The following is a 16,335-nucleotide window of genomic DNA, read 5'->3' on the forward strand; positions in this document are numbered from 1 at the left end:
GTCAATCTTGCTTTTGTTGGCCGAATATGATCTGCTGAGTTGGCTCAACCCATTCCTCTCTCATCCACCGTGTATTCATCACTTTTTCTGAAGGTGATGACTTATGTTTTTTGCTGAAAACTGTGCTGGAAGCCTTTAGATTTACAGTATCTTTTGTATCAATGTAGTCCACCATTCTTGTGTGGGTAGTTGATGTCTAAGAATTGCATCCAGAGTCTCATCTGCCTCTGTGTATTTATAGAAATTGGGAGGCACTTCAAACAGGTGTTTAATTTCATTCATTATAAAGAATAAATTCTCTACCCTGTTGTAGAGACTTTGTCCTGTAGCTGGCCCTGTTTCCTCTGAGGTGTTGGGCCTTTCAGTGATCTGATTTGTGGCGAAGGTGTTGACCCTCTTGGCATACTGCTCATGTGTAAGTAGTCTTCCTGCGCTGTTCAGTAAGCCAGGGAGACCTCTGTTTTGCAATGCCACAAATTTTTCCATGAACCTATTGACCTCTGTCTGCATGTCCTGGGTCCTTCTCTCTAATGTCTGCACCAGGTTTCTTAGTGTCAGGACCCTCTTTACTAACAAAATAGTCTCAGTCCTGTTGGGAATTCCCATAGTTGCTAACTGAGCACTTGTTCTATTATTGAGCACATTGATCATCCTGTTGGCAACTTCAGGCATATTGCCTAGAGAGGCCCTTGATCTCTGAATTTCCTTTCGTGCTTTTGCAATGAGCTCCAACTGCTCATGAATTGTCCCAATATACTGCCATTGGTCAGTGATGGATTAGCCAATATTGGCCCATAGCACTGTCTTGAGCTCAGCCACTACTTTATCCAGTTTGAGCTCCTTCTCTAGCTCCTTTATCCTGTCTTTGAGGGCTTTTATTTCCCTGCCCTTTTCTGCCACAGTCTGTTTTGATTTATCATATCTTTCATTGAGTTTAGCCAAATTCTCTTTGGCTTGATTCAGCTCTGTCATTTGGGCTTCCAAGGCCTGAATTTCATTCTTGAGTTTCTGCATATCAAGACTTTGAGCTTGCTCTGTTGTTGGTGCTGGTGCCGATGTAGATGGTGTTGTTTGTTCAGCAGGAGGGGCAGTAGTCTGAGGAGGCTCTTCCAGATTGATTATTTCTGGAGGAGGCTGAGAAGTTTGACCTCCTTCCTTTTGCTGTAATGATGCTTGCAATGCTGCCTGTGCAGCCTCTGATTCACCCAGCTTTTCTTGAGTCTAGATTAGCTGTTTATATAAAGACACCAGCAAAGTTGTGGCATCTTGATCATGTCTCAGCTGGGCAACTTCATCTGTTTGAGGGTGAATTGTTGCTGGGACTTTGATCTTTCTCCTCAAAGCTGCCATGTCTGCATCCCTCAATTTCAATATTTCTTGTATGCCCTTGATGTCCTTAGGATCATGTCCAATCTCTATGATTATATCTTCTAAGGCCCTGATCCTGTTATCCTTTGCTTGAGAGGATGCTCTCTCCAACTCAAGTTGGGCAGCTGTATTATTTAGGCTATTTTCTAGCCTGTAGTTATCCAGTGTCCTGTCTGCCAAGGATGCATACACCATCTCACCCGTTTGTTTATGCAATTCGATTTTGTCCATTGGGTGGATGTCCTTGGCAAGGACCTCAAGATTGGTTCTCAAGTAGTCTGAAGGGGACTGTGGCTGCAATGCAGTTGGCATGAAGTGACTCATGATCATTTTGCCTTCATTAACATCATATGCAGACATGAGCCTTTGCTAGTTGGTGGGAGCCATTTTCAACAGATGATTATATAGTTGTATCTGTATTGGCTCATTCCTCCTCTTTATGTCAATGAACTGTTGTTTGATGCTCAGTTCACCTTCTCTCTGCTGGCTTGAGGAGATGACTTCTCCTCGCATCATCCTCTCTTGTTCCTGCTGGAAAGAACTTGCTGAGGCCTCCAGACTTGGTGGGCCCATGCCCAAAGATTGCCCCAAAGGCATTTCCTCTTCTGAAAGGGGATTCATTCTGTGTCTTTTCTCCCCTTGAGTCGTTGTTGTTGTGAGGGGAGTCTCTCTGTCCCTCTTTCTGCTTATGTCTTCCTTTTGTGGGGTTTGGAGGACTGAGGCCTCCACTGTCGTTTCTGGCCTAGGAGGCACTGTGTCCTGAGCCTGCTGCTCATTGGAAATTGGGGCTTCAGCTGCCTTTTCTTGCTGTAATGGTTGCTCTTTCTCTTGCTGCCCCTCTTGTTGCTGTTGCTGCTGTGCCTCCTCATGAGGTGGCTGTTCTAGTTCCATCTCCTTTTCTTTGCCTTTGCTTGAGGTTTTCTCAGTAGCTTTAACCACTTGCTGATTTGCTGTGGAGGAAGATGCAGCTGCTCCCACTTGAGTGCTTGGAAGAGTAAACACCTGTGCACAAAGCTCCAAGTCAGCCATCTTTTGGATATTTCTAACTGCTCTTTGATTTAATTCTTCTTGTGTAGCAGCGTCCTCTAAGGTTCCCCTCCTCCATTTTGCTTGATTTGCATATTTTTCTATGTGGGGCAACCTTACATGGTCATAACCAGACAGCCTATACTTGACCCTTCTTAAAGTTATGAAGTGATTGGGGTCATAAGGTTTCCAAAGGAAACTGGCCTGCAGGCCAAGGGATCCTAACATGTTGTCGGCTTCTTGCCAACCTTCCTCCCTTTTGTTGTAGATGAAGTGGCCTAATTGGTTTCTGACCTTGAGTTGTGCTTTCTTGCTTCTGCTTGAAAAGTGCAGCACATCAGCATTCCCAAATTGCCTGAAGTATTCCAGGGCAAACAATCTCATGGGCACATATCTGGGCAATCTGTATGGGGGCAGCTCACACCCATATATTTTGATGACTGTGTGGTGTTCGTAATAATACCAATCCCCGATGCTGTATGCCTTGGACAGCTGAAGAATCCTCTGCATCTCATCAGTTAGCCTAGGAGGAGGTGAGCTCATGAGCAGAGACATGGCTAGGTGGATGAAGAGGTCTATAAATTCACAATAGGTGTATGGAGAAATAGATCTGCAGTGGAAGGCAGAGGACCAATACACCACTGACCTTGGATTTCCTTGTGCATCCACTCTCTTTATAGAAAAGTGGAACTTCTCATGTTGATAATACAAAATCAAGTGGTAGATGTAGGAGGTGTATCTGAACACCCTTTCTCTTGGTAAGTTCATCAATTGCTCATGTATTTTGTCAGATATGTAAGTGGCATAGTCATAGCAGATTGGAGACTTGCCAGGGGAAAACATGAGCATCATCACCAGCACAGTCTCATCAACAAATTCAATATAATTATAGCCCAGAATGGGACTGATCATGTCTACAAGGTCCCTGCCCAATTGGTTTAGGTAAACATGAGAAATGGGAGGGTACTTCACTGTGTCAGAGGCAATATATAATTGATTTAGCTTGGTGATCTGGGCATCTGTCAATTTGGCTCCTTGCTTTATTAGATCAGCCAGTGATAAAGGGACTAATTTCTTCTCAGTTTTGAAATGGAGCATCTCTCTGATGGCTTCAGGGGTGACATAGAAAACAATTGAGCCTGAAGGGTCAATCACAGCCCTCTGAGTGGCGTCGTAGGATTCAGCACATAGGTGGATCAGGTCAGGAAACTGGTTGACCTGAGGGAGTTTGAATAGAGGGAGGAAAGAATCCCAAATGCCCAATACATCTGTTCCAGCCTCATGTTTAATCCTCAACTCATTTAGTAAATGAATGTGGTACTTGCTGTGCATTAGCATTTCTTCTGCTATCTGATAATCCAGGTCTGCTAGAGCCTGCCACTCCAATTGTCTCTGAGGGGCATTTAGAGGAGGAATATTCAATGCTTTAGGAGCTACTGGTGGATCCATGGTTACTTTTAGGATTTATGTCGTTTATAAACTGGTGTTACTGTGCAGAGCAACACCACAGAGTTTTCTTTGAACAGAAAGGTAAATTACTGAGGGGCAGAGGATAGATGGTCAATTGCAGCAATTGAAATACTGCTTAAACGATGGATAAGACAAATGTCTGGTCTTAAACTCCTTCTCTCAGCAAATTGGTACAGTTTGGGTTACCATTTCGCGATTGCGCGAACAGAATGCAGTTATTAGTAAAAACTCGGGCAAACAAGGCTCAACCGGTGAATTTCGACCTTAGAGTGTAAATGGGGGCTAGGCACAAGGGATTTGCCAGTGAATTATAAGTTTCTCTGTGTTTTAAGCTTTCTTGGCAATTTACAGACGAAACCAGGTGCAGGAGGGATTCACAAGGATAAATACCTGGTATACAGAGAACAATGGACACGAATGCAGGTGGAAATGGCGTGCCAACGGTCTCCAGGTCGAGTTTAGCAGGTTGGTGCGCAGTTGGACATAAAAACCATGCAGAAAAAACAACAGCGTTTTTGGCAAAAAGTGCAAAAAACGCGAAATTTTGGCCAAAATATGGATTTTTGGAACATTGGCGCCTTTTTGGATGACGTCAGCATGACGTCATCAGGTGGGGTCAAGGTCGGATGACGTCAGCATGACGTCATCGGGGGACGTGGCGGCATAAGAGAGGTCCACGGGGATGGTGAGGTGGCAGACAGGTGGAGCAATGGTGGACGGGGCGCACCGACGCGGCGCTAACGTAGCAGTGATGCTGGCAGTGACGCAGGTAGGGCGGATTAACCGAAACCGGAAGTGGTTAGCGGTTTCATATCGCACCGCCTTCCATACGGAAGAGGAATTGTCAGAGGTACCTCCGATACGATGTGGGGGTGACGCGTGGCAGAGGCCTGACGTCACCCTCTGACAGATATCGGAAGGTATCTTTCGGACGTCGGGGCCGGTCCGATATGCACGAGGGCCATCGGATGAAAAGGGCCCGATCCGACGGTCGACCGATCGTTGAGCTGGCCGGACGATACGGATGCGGGCGGGGTAATAAAATATTATTTTCTTTAAAAAATGCGCCCGGCGGGACTTTGGGTTTCGGCAGAGTTATATAGTTTTCATTGTATTTTTCAAATGAAAACGTATATTGCGCCCATACTTTGGATAAGTCGGAAAAAGTGGGTTTTTTGCAAGGTTTATTAGCAAATGAAGGGTTCAATGGGTCAAATGGTTTCAGAAGGGGAAAAAGGGGTAAGGTTTAGGGTTCTTAAACTGACCAGATGCCAATTTAATCCCTAATAGTGAACATATGGCTATAATGCCAAGGGGAGGGATATTTATACAATGCTTGGGGTTTATACACCATAGTGTTATAATAGTAGGGAAAGGGTAACATAGGGGATTTAGAAAATAGAAGTTAGGGGTTAATATGGATGGAAAAGGTGAATGAGGAGTGAAATCACTAAGTTTATTTGAAAATCACTTAGTTTAGGGAGTAGATCAAAATGAAAAGATTTTTAGACAAGAAATGTGGCTTTTAAAGGAATAAGAACCACCATAAAACCTCAAATTCTTCCCTGAATCTCAACTGATGAAGGGATGTTAGTAATGAATGTGAAAGGGGAAAATGTGAAGTTAGACATGCTCCTTTGCTTTGCTGCAACATGATGGAGAAGAAGACCTTCTCAATCCATTGATTTACCTTTGTGAATAGGTTAGCACCCATTCAATTGTAAGGAATGACATTTCTGCAACCCCATCTGCCTACCCATCTATTTGCCTAGCATTTTTTGCTTCTTCTTGGAGGGTGCACTTGGACTTGCAGACCCATATGTGCCTTTTCTTTTCCATTGGCCTTTTCTTTTGATTGTCTATCTAGCACTACCCTTATTGCTTCCAAGGTCCCAGATTAAGCAGTTGGGAACCTTAATTCTCTACCTAAGCTACTGGTCTGCCAAGATTAAACAGTTTGGACAGACTTCTTTCTCTATTCTATAACAGAAAATTGAAACATGGCATGATCCAGATTAGACTGTTGGACCATCCATCAAAATTGAGTCAACATAAAGCTATATACACACATTGTTTTCTCATGGAAATATGGGATCTTTGTATCACCAAAGCAGAGCATATTTGGAACTTTCTTTGCCAATCATGAAATATGAAACCTATTGATATAGGTAGCTAACAGTGGCTCCACATGGGGATGGCTTTTCCATTTGAAAGGCCAAGAACAGCAGGTCAGAATGCCTTGGGCCCTTGACTGCTTTTACCAAAGTTTGAAGTATGCTGCTTTGAAATGCCAAACTTGTGCTCTTCCCATCTTGGTGAATCTCTGAACTTATTTGCCTTATGCTGATACCTTATAAACTTGAGAAACTGCATTTTTACATATTTAATAGAAAGTAATATATACACCTGGGTATGTACAAGGGAACCTCAGGTTGCACTTATGGATGGTAGTCAAAATAGTGCTTCAACATCCTGCCATTCACAGGACCTTCATCCAAATCAGTTTCATCAAGACTTTTAAGGAAGTAAGTATTGTTTCCTTGTACTGCTTGAACAGCAAATGGTCCTTTCCAAAGGGAATCAAACTTTCCATGTTTTCCTTTGTCTTCCCTTCTTGAATCCCATTTGAGGACTTTGTCACCAATGTTGAAATCTTCTGCCTTGGTCCTTCTGTCAAAGGCTTTCTTTAACTTTTCTTGTAAAACTTGAACTCTGTTATAAACTTGGTCTCTAGTTTCCTGTAAACATATTATTTGATTAATTCTTCTTTGTATATCATTTGGTTCAGCTTGACTTTCTTGCAGTAGTTTCATAACAGGAACCCCTAGTGATGAAGGGAATTTGGCCTCTAGTCCATAGACTAACTCATATGGGCTGACCCCAATTGATCTCTTGGTTGTTAGTCTATCTGCCCATAAGGCATTCACAAGCTTTTTGTGCCAGTTCTTTTTATTTTCTTCCAGCACCTTTTTTATGATGTTCACCAGGCTTTTATTTGATGATTCAGCAAGGCCATTTCCTTGAGGATAGTATGCAGTAGAATGGCCCAAGGTAATGTGAAATTTGTGACAGAAATTCACCATCTTCTTAGATCTGAAGGCAGTAGCATTGTCTGTTATTATTTTATCAGGACAACCAAATCTAGCAAGAATATTGGTCTCAAGGAACTGAATGATAGTGGAATCATTTCCTTGTCTGCATGGAATAGATTCAATCCATTTAGTAAAGTAGTCTGTAGCTGTTAGAATCCATCTATGTTGGCCTGAAGATGAAGGATGAATTTCCCCAATGAAATCCAAGCCCCATTGTTGAAAAGGTCTCTCTGTTGCAATAGGTCTCAAAGGAAGTGGCAGTAACTTTCTCTTTCCCTCAAACACTTGACATTTATGACATGAGGTGGTGAATTTCTTGACATCAGAGAAAATAGTGGGCCAATAGTAACCAGCCCTCAGTATTTTATCCACAGTGGACTTCCAATACAAGTGTCCACCACAGTCACCTGCATGAAATTCTTTGGTGATATTGTTAGCTTTATTTTCAATCAGGCAGTTTAACAGTATACCTTCATGGTTTTTCCAAAGCAAATTTCCTTCCATGACACAAAATCTTGAAGCTTTCATTTTTAGGAACCTACACTTAGTTCTGGACAATCCTGGTGGAGCACACAGGTTTTGTAACACATAGCATATATCAGAGTACCAAGGGGATTGTTCAAAGGCTACATTGATCTTTGGAGTCGCCAGCTCTGGTTCATTGTCCAGCTGGTTTATGTCTAGGGCTTGGCAGTTTGTTTCTGTCATTAGTTTGGCCAAGCCTTGCCCTTTTATTAGTTTTGTTGGTTTTATCTCAATATCAAATTCCAAGATGTTGGCAATCCATTTTCCTCTTCTACCTTCCAAGTTCTCTTGAGTGAGAATGTCTTTAACAATGGGACTTGGCACATAAGCTATAACATGGGAATAAAGGATGTAAATCCTAAAGTCTTTAATGGCCTTGACCAAAGCATAAGCTTGTTTCTCCATGATTTGATATTTCAGAGGTGCATCTCTAAGAGCTCTGCTAAAGAAAGCAATGGGTTTCTCATTTCCTTGGTCATCTTTTTGTAATAAAACAGCAGCAATAGTATGCTGGGAGGCAAAAGAGAAAATGATAAATTCCCTATCAAATTGAGGATTTGTTAAAACTGGGGTTTGGGTAAGGGCTAGTTTGATACCTTCAAAAGCTTGATTTGCTTCTACTGTCCATTTTACTTTTGAATCCTTTTTTAGCATGTTATTGAGTAATCTGCTTAATTCAGCCAAATTTGGGATAAATCTCCTTAGGAAGTTGATTTTACCCAGAAAGGTTTGTAATTCCTTTACATTTCTTGGATGAGGCATTTGTAAGATGGCCTGGATTCTGTCTGGGTCGATCCTAATGCCATCCTTTGAAATGATGTGACCCAACAGTTTACCTTCTTCCAATCCAAACAGGGATTTCTTGGGATTTAAGGAAATTCCATATTTCCTACAAGTTATGAATATCTGCCTTAGATGTTTGAGATGTTCAGGGTCAGATTTTGAAAATGGTGTAAGGTCATCTAAGTAGACCACAAGGAAATCATGGATCTCTTTGGCAAAAGCAATATCCATTGCTCTTTGAAAGGTAGCCCCTGCATTTTTCAATCCGAAAGGCATTTTCACATATTTGAAGGTTCCCCAAGGAGTTGTAAATGATGTTTTGTCCTGATCATCAGGGTGAACTAGGATCTGGTTGAAACCTGAGAATCCATCAAGTAGAGAAATTCTTGAGGCCCCCACTACTCTCTGCAAGATGTGATCCATCTTGGGTAAGGGGTAGTTATCTTTCAAGGACACTTGATTTAAGTTCCTTAGATCAACACAAAGCCTTATTTCGCCAGTTTTCTTTCTTGTAGGGACTAAGTTTGAAATCCAATCAGAAAATCTGATTGGTGCTATGATGCCAGCCTTAAACATTTTTTGTACCTCTTGTTCCATTGCTGGGAGAAGCATAGGATTGATTCTCCTCAATTTTTGCTTAAAGGGTTTTTGATCTGGCTTTAGAGGGATAGTGTGTTGAATTACAGAGGTGTCATAGGATTTTAAATCCTCATAACTCCATGCAAAGACATCCTGGAACTCCTTGAAGAGGTCAATGTATTTAGGCTTTTGATCAGGAGGTAATAAAGCAGACAGTTTTATTATTTTGGGTTGTTCAGCAGTCCCAATGTTACACTCTTCTATGGCAGAGTTAAGGGGCTGCATTTTTGGTTTTCTAGGGACATCATTTGAATCAAAAATATCCTCTAGTGGAGTTAGGCCTGTTGGAAGAAAATTATCTTTCAATTGTATCACTTCAGCTTCATCATCAGCCACTTCTTCACAACCGATTTGTTGAATTTCTAGTATGTTTTCTTTGTTGAAAATTGTTGGATGTAGGATTTGGTGAGCTGTCTTAGGTGACACTGGCTTGTTATTCTGTTTACTCTGTATTTGTGATTGACTTGCTCTTTCAAGTATTTGTGATTGACTTGCTCTTTCAAGTATTTGTGATTGACTTGCTCTTTCAAGTATTTGTGATTGACTTGCTCCCTCAGTGTCAATATTTAGTCCTGCAAATTCTTGCTCTAAAGTCAAGAAATTGTTTATTTGTGTATCATCATCAAATACTTGCCAATCCTTGACATTATTTGGGACAGATGGTCTGTGTTTTATCTCGGCTGTAAAACAGTGGTTGGGTTCAAATGGAAGTTTACAGGTGCTTGCAAATGTGGCCAAACTATGAGCATGAAGATTATGTGTTCTCGGAATTTTGGTTATTTGAAATTCAGTGAAGGAGTTTAGTAGTTCAGCAGCAACAGACCTATAAGCCCTCAGTCTTTTGTCATTGGTGACAAAATTCCCCTTTACTTGTTGGATAATTAGGTCTGAATCTCCTAGGACTGAGACTTTTATGGCTTGTAAGGATTTTACTAGCTTTAGGCCTAGTAAGAGAGCTTCATATTCAGCCATATTGTTGGTGCACCTGAAGTTTAACCTATAGGCTCGGCCCTCTGCATGACTGTTTTGTTTGTTATGTATCCAAACCCCTGCTCCTGCCCCTAACTTGTTGACTGACCCATCAAATTCAAGAAACTAGAGGACTTCCTGGTTAAGGGAAGGTTTGTCAACTGTTATGGGAGTTGGCATCAATACCTTGAGATCTTGGTTTACCCTTGATTTTTGTTTTGGAACATTTTTGTTAATTGATTTCTCAACCTTCATTTCTTGAACAGCAGTCTCTTCATTTGTCTGCTGGTCCTTTTTGAGTGTGTGGAATTCCTCATCACCTGTGAGGTTTGTTTTGTCATTGAAGAGAATGTAGGAATCAATGTCAGAATGGACAGCATATATGGGAAAGTTTTGAGGTTTTTCTTCACTGCTGACCATATATTTCATAAGTGACTCTCTATATAGTCTCTTGGGTTGACCAAAGACTGTGATTGTGGCATATGACATGTCTAATTGTAAGGACCCTTGAAGTTTAGCCCCCCATGACCTTGATAACAACATTCCATATTTGGGTGGGATATCAGCAACTACAACATCCATTAAGATTGTTTTATTTGGATATTGGACAAGGGATACACATAAGTCTTTTATCAAGCCTAAACACTTAACTTGGCTGGAGTCAAATGAGAATAGGTCCTTATATGGTCTTGTAATATCTAAATTCAACCTTTCCATGACTGATTTCGGCATCAGGTTATGAGAGGCACCTGAGTCAAACATTGCATTGTGTAGTATCTTATCATGAACATGTAAACTGACATAAAAAGGTAAGATCCCTGTGACTGCTGCCTTTCCATCAACCTCTGGACCGAACATCAATTCTGGGGTATCATCCAACACATTGACATTGTCTTTATTACGAGTAAGTTGGAGGGACTTCTTGATTTGTTGTTTGAAGATGTCATGCTTGGCTAGTTCTGAGAGAGGGATGGCTACCTTTAGTTTGCCAATTTCAGCTTCCAAGTCAAAAGGTCTTTCAGATTGAACCTTAGTGTTGTGGGAGACAACCTTTTCTTTGTTTAGTAAGTTTTCTTCTTGATCCTTGTCTTGATCTTGGGGCTTGTGCCTTTCATTCATCTTTTGAGGAAGGTCACTTGGATTAGGTTGCAAAGATGATGCATCCAGTGGCTGTTCTGTTGAGGGAAGTTGTTCAGTAACTTCTTCAACGGTTACCTCCTTTGTAAGTGAATCAGTTGTGTTAATTGGTTCTGTGACTATGGCTCTTTTAGGCTGCAGCCTGTCCTTTGTTTTTTCAGGCTGTGTTATATTTACAGTTCTACTTCTTAGCTTATACTGTTTATGAACTTCATAAATAGCTGTGTCATAGCCTTGTTTGAAGTCAAATGACTCACCTGACTTGATTTGGAATTGTTTAATGTCATCATCTTTGTGATCTTCTTGACTCAGAAAAACTTGATGCTCATCATTGAGGCCCATTAGGTTGATGTGGGTGTCATCTACTTGCTCGTTTGAAGTGGATGTTTCAGCATAGTTTTCCTGGAACGGAGGTCTTATCTCTGGGTCAGAATTGGCCTTGCCAACGTTTGGGTTTTGATTTCTCCTAAAATTGGGATTCCTTATAGGGTTGTTTTGCGGTGCTTCCCATGATGCCTTTCTCTCAACTGATTCCACTCTATCACCCAATCTCTTCATGCCATTGAGTATTGCATCCAGTTTCTGATCAAAGGCAGAGGGTTCTTCTTTGAAGGTGGTTCTCTTTTCCAATCTTGCCCTGTTTCTTTTGGCAATCAGGTTAGCCTCTACTGTGACAGCAACCTTCTGGGCTTCTTCAAGGGTTTCAGGTGCCCTTTCTTTTAATTGATATGCCATATCAGGGTCAAAACCATCAGGAAATTTGTACAAGGCTAAATCAGGGGGAGGTCTTAAATTCTGTGGTATTGCATTATACACATTATTAAATCTTGCACAATACTCCAACACGGTCTCTTGAGGACCTCTTTTTATTGTGTCATATTCACCAAGTATGTGCAGGGGATCCTTCTTCTTCTCCCATCTATTAGTAAAGGCTTGATAAAGGTCATCAGGAGTTGTGATGGTATTTGCAGCTAGTGATCTAAACCAAGTTCTCACATCTCCTGTGAGGCTCTGAACAAAGATTCTCATTCTCACACTGTCATCATCAATTTCATAGTTCTCAAAGTGGTCTTGCATCCTTCTGGCATGCTGAATTGCTGTGAAAGGGCCAGTGGAGTCAAAATATGAGATCTTGGATTGATAGTCCTGAGGTAAAGCTGGAGCATTGGCAGGTAACTGCAGGGGTGCATACCTATTGGCCATATTTGCAGGATTTATAGGGTTAACAGGTATAACTGGGATAGCATGAATGACTGGTACAACAGGGGTTGTGGGAAAGGTGGAAACTAGAGTGTTGGTCAAGGGAATATGTGCAGTGGATGAAGGTGTGAAAGGAGGGCTTTGAGATGTGGATGGTGAACTGGGGGAATCAAGGCTAGACCGAAATAGAACCTTGATTGGAGTTGGAACAGGGTTTGGATGAGTGGTCTCGGGACTTGAATCAGCAAGAGTTTCCTGTCCCTGCTGCTTCCTAATGATCTTAGGGATTGTATTAGGATTTTCAAAAACAGCTGGTGGATTAGGGTCAGGATTTGACCTTGTATGTCTAGGTTCCCTTTTAGGAGCCAGCTTCTGAACTTGTTTTTTGATTTTTTAGGATATTTTAAGAACTGTTTCAAGGGACTGCTCAAATTTTTTAGAACCATTGTCTATAGCCAGACAACAGTTGAAAAATAGTTCCCCAGTGGAGTCGCCAATTATGTTAACACCCAGGTTGTTCCCTATGACTCCCAAGGGAATACAGCCGGGGTAACCACTAACCAAGCTTTGGATTACAGTCTCTAGCCAAACTGTAGTCAGAGAGGGCTCTCTCTTTAATATTTATCTCTGTTTTGTGAGGATTTTAGGCTAGTTATGAAGTGAGAGTTTGGTTTGAATTTTGGTTGAACGATATCTTTCAATACCTAAGATGTAGTGTTCAGATAGTTATAATTCATTGGGCGATGGAGTCTAGAGCTGTGAACTGTTTGAAATGCTTAAATGGGAGTGTTCAGACTGTAGGGCCTATTGGGTATTCCAACAAACAAACTTAAAACTGTGGTGATGATGTATGATTAGACAATGGAAAGCAATTAAGAATTTTCCACTAAGCTGGTGGTGAGAAAGTGAAGTATATTGCACAGGAGCAAACTTGAATTCCTGAAACAAGGGTCACTGTGAAAGATATATTTTGAAAGTGCAGCAATTAAGAATTACACTTATCAAGATTATAACTGAAGAAAACATTCATTAACAACATATATTGAACTCAGGGTATTTCATGAATAAATCCTGAAGCTATTCTTTTTCTTTGCTGCTAAATACTAGAACTTAGAAACATGTATGGATTGTAAAAGACTGAAACACATAACGAAGAGAGTTACAGAAGACTTATTGTATTGTGAGATGCACAGGGATCCTGCAACTTTTGACAAACACCATGAACGCATTCAAACAGCTCAGAACTTGAGAAATTCCATCACTTTTTTCATTAAACTTTGAATAAATTACAGCATAGGATCTCTTCAAGAGGAAATCAACAACCCCTGCAAGCTTATGCGAGGGGGAATTTATACAATCGGTTCCAAAATATCTGAACCGCTGAGTTATCTGATAATTAAATATGTTACCAACTTTTACAAAATATCAGAAAAGCAGTTACTGCTGCTATTAATACAAAATGAATGCCCTTTATATCTGTCAGGAGATACTTTGACCCTTGGAGGCCACTTAGTCGGTCTGAAGGTTCTGCTTTAATGCTGGAAATGTGCCTTTATGGCTGTTGTGCTGTAGCTTTTCGGCTCTGCTACCTGTTAGCTGTCAATCTTGCTTTTGTTGGCCGAATATGATCTGCTGAGTTGGCTCAGCCCATTCCTCTCTCATCCACCGTGTATGCATCACTTTTTCTGAAGGTGATGACTTATGTTTTTTGCTGAAAACTGTGCTGGAAGCCTTTAGATTTACAGTATCTTCTGTATCATGCTAGTCCACCATTCCTGTGTGGGTAGTTGATGTCTAAGAATTGCATCCAGAGTCTCATCTGCCTCTGTGTATTTATAGAAATTGGGAGGCACTTCAAACAGGTGTTTAATTTCATTCATTATAAAGAATAAATTCTCTACCCTGTTGTAGAGACTTTGTCCTGTAGCTGGCCCTGTTTCCTCTGAGGTGCTGGGCCTTTCAGTGATCTGATTTGTGGCGAATGTGTTGACCCTCTTGGCATACTGCTCATGTGTAAGTAGTCTTCCTGCGCTGTTCAGTAAGCCAGGGAGACCTCTGTTTTGCAATGCCACAAATTTGTCCATGAACCTGTTGACCTCTGTCTGCATGTCCTGGGTCCTTCTCTCTAATGTCTGCACCAGGTTTCTTAGTGTCAGGACCCTCTTTACTAACAAAATAGTCTCAGTCCTGTTGGGAATTCCCATAGTTGCTAACTGAGCACTTGTTCTATTATTGAGCACATTGATCATCTTATTGGCAACTTCAGGCATATTGCCTAGAGAGGCCCTTGATCTCTGAATTTCCTTCTGTGCTTTTGCAATGAGCTCCAACTGCTCATGAATTGTCTCAATATACTGCCATTGGTCAGTGATGGATTGGCCAATATTGGCCCATAGCACTGTCTTGAGCTCAGCCACTACTTTATCCAGTTTGAGCTCCTTCTCCAGCTCCTTTATCCTGTCTTTGAGGGCTTTTATTTCCCTGCCCTTTTCTGCCACAGTCTGTTTTGATTTATCATATCTTTCATTGAGTTTAGCCAAATTCTCTTTGGCTTGATTCAGCTCTGTCATTTGGGCTTCCAAGGCCTGAATTTCATTCTTGAGTTTCTGCATATCAAGACTTTGAGCCTGCTCTGTTGTTGGTGCTGGTGCTGATGTAGATGGTGTTGTTTGTTCAGCAGGAGGAGCAGTAGTCTGAGGAGGCTCTTCCAGATTGATTATTTCTGGAGGAGGCTGAGAAGTTTGACCTCCTTCCTTTTGCTGTAATGATGCTTGCAATGCTGCCTGTGCAGCCTCTGATTCACCCAGCTTTTCTTGAGTCTGGATTAGCTGTTTATATAAAGACACCAGCAAAGCTGTGGCATCTTGATCATGTCTCAGCTGGGCAACTTCATCTGTTTGAGGGTGAATTGTTGCTAGATATTTGATCTTTCTCCTCAAAGCTGCCATGTCTGCATCCCTCAATTTCAATATTTCTTGTATGCCCTTGATGTCCTTAGGATCATGTCCAATCTCTATGATTATATCTTCTAAGGCCATGATCCTGTTATCCTTTGCTTGAGAGGATGCTCTCTCCATCTCAAGTTGGGCAGCTGTATTATTTAGTCTATTTTCTAGCCTGTAGTTATCCAGTGTCCTGTCTGCCAAGGATGCATACACCATCTCACCCGTTTGTTTATGCAATTCGATTTTGTCCATTGGGTGGATGTCCTTGGCAAGGACCTCAAGATTGGTTCTCAAGTAGTCTGAAGGGGATTGTGGCTGCAATGCAGTTGGCATGAAGTGACTCATGATCATTTTGCCTTCATTAACATCATATGCAGACATGAGCCTTTGCTGGTTGGTGGGAGCCATTTTCAACAGATGATTATATAGTTGTATATTTATTGGCTCATTCCTCCTCTTTATGTCAATGAACTGTTGTTTGATGCTCAATTCACCTTCTCTCTGCTGGCTTGAGGAGCTGACTTCTCCTCCCATCATCCTCTCTTGTTCCTGCTGGAAAGAACTTGCTGAGGCCTCCAGACTTGGTGGGCCCATGCCCAAAGATTGCCCCAAAGGCATTTCCTCTTCTGAAAGGGGATTCATTCTGTGTCTTTTCTCCCCTTGAGTCATTGTTGTTGTGAGGGGAGTCTCTCTGTCCCTCTTTCTGCTTATGTCTTCCTTTTGTGGGGTTTGGAGGATTGAGGCCTCCACTATCGTTTCTGGCCTAGGAGGCATTGTGTCCTGAGCTTGCTGCTCATTGGAAATTGGGGCTTCAGCTGCCTTTTCTTGCTGTAATGGCTGCTCTTTCTCTTGCTGCCCCTCTTGTTGCTGTTGCACCTGTTGCTGTTGCTGTTGTGCCTCCTCATGAGGTGGTTGTTCTGGTTCCATCTCCTTTTCTTTGCCTTTGCTTGAGGTTTGCTCAGTAGCTTTAACCGCTTGCTGATTTGCTGTGGAGGAAGATGCAGCTGCTCCCACTTGAGTGCTTGGAAGAGTAAACACCTGTGCACAAAGCTCCAAGTCAGCCATCTTTTGGATATTTCTAACTGCTCTTTGATTTAATTCTTCTTGTGTAGCAGCTTCCTCTAAGGTTCCCCTCCTCCATTTTGCTTGATTTGCATATTTTTCTATGTGGGGCAACCTTA

This window comes from Pinus tabuliformis, chromosome X (assembly GCF_031772625.1).
Source record: "Pinus tabuliformis cultivar Carrire ecotype Pingquan chromosome X, CPIR1, whole genome shotgun sequence".
NCBI lineage: Eukaryota > Viridiplantae > Streptophyta > Pinopsida > Pinales > Pinaceae > Pinus > Pinus tabuliformis.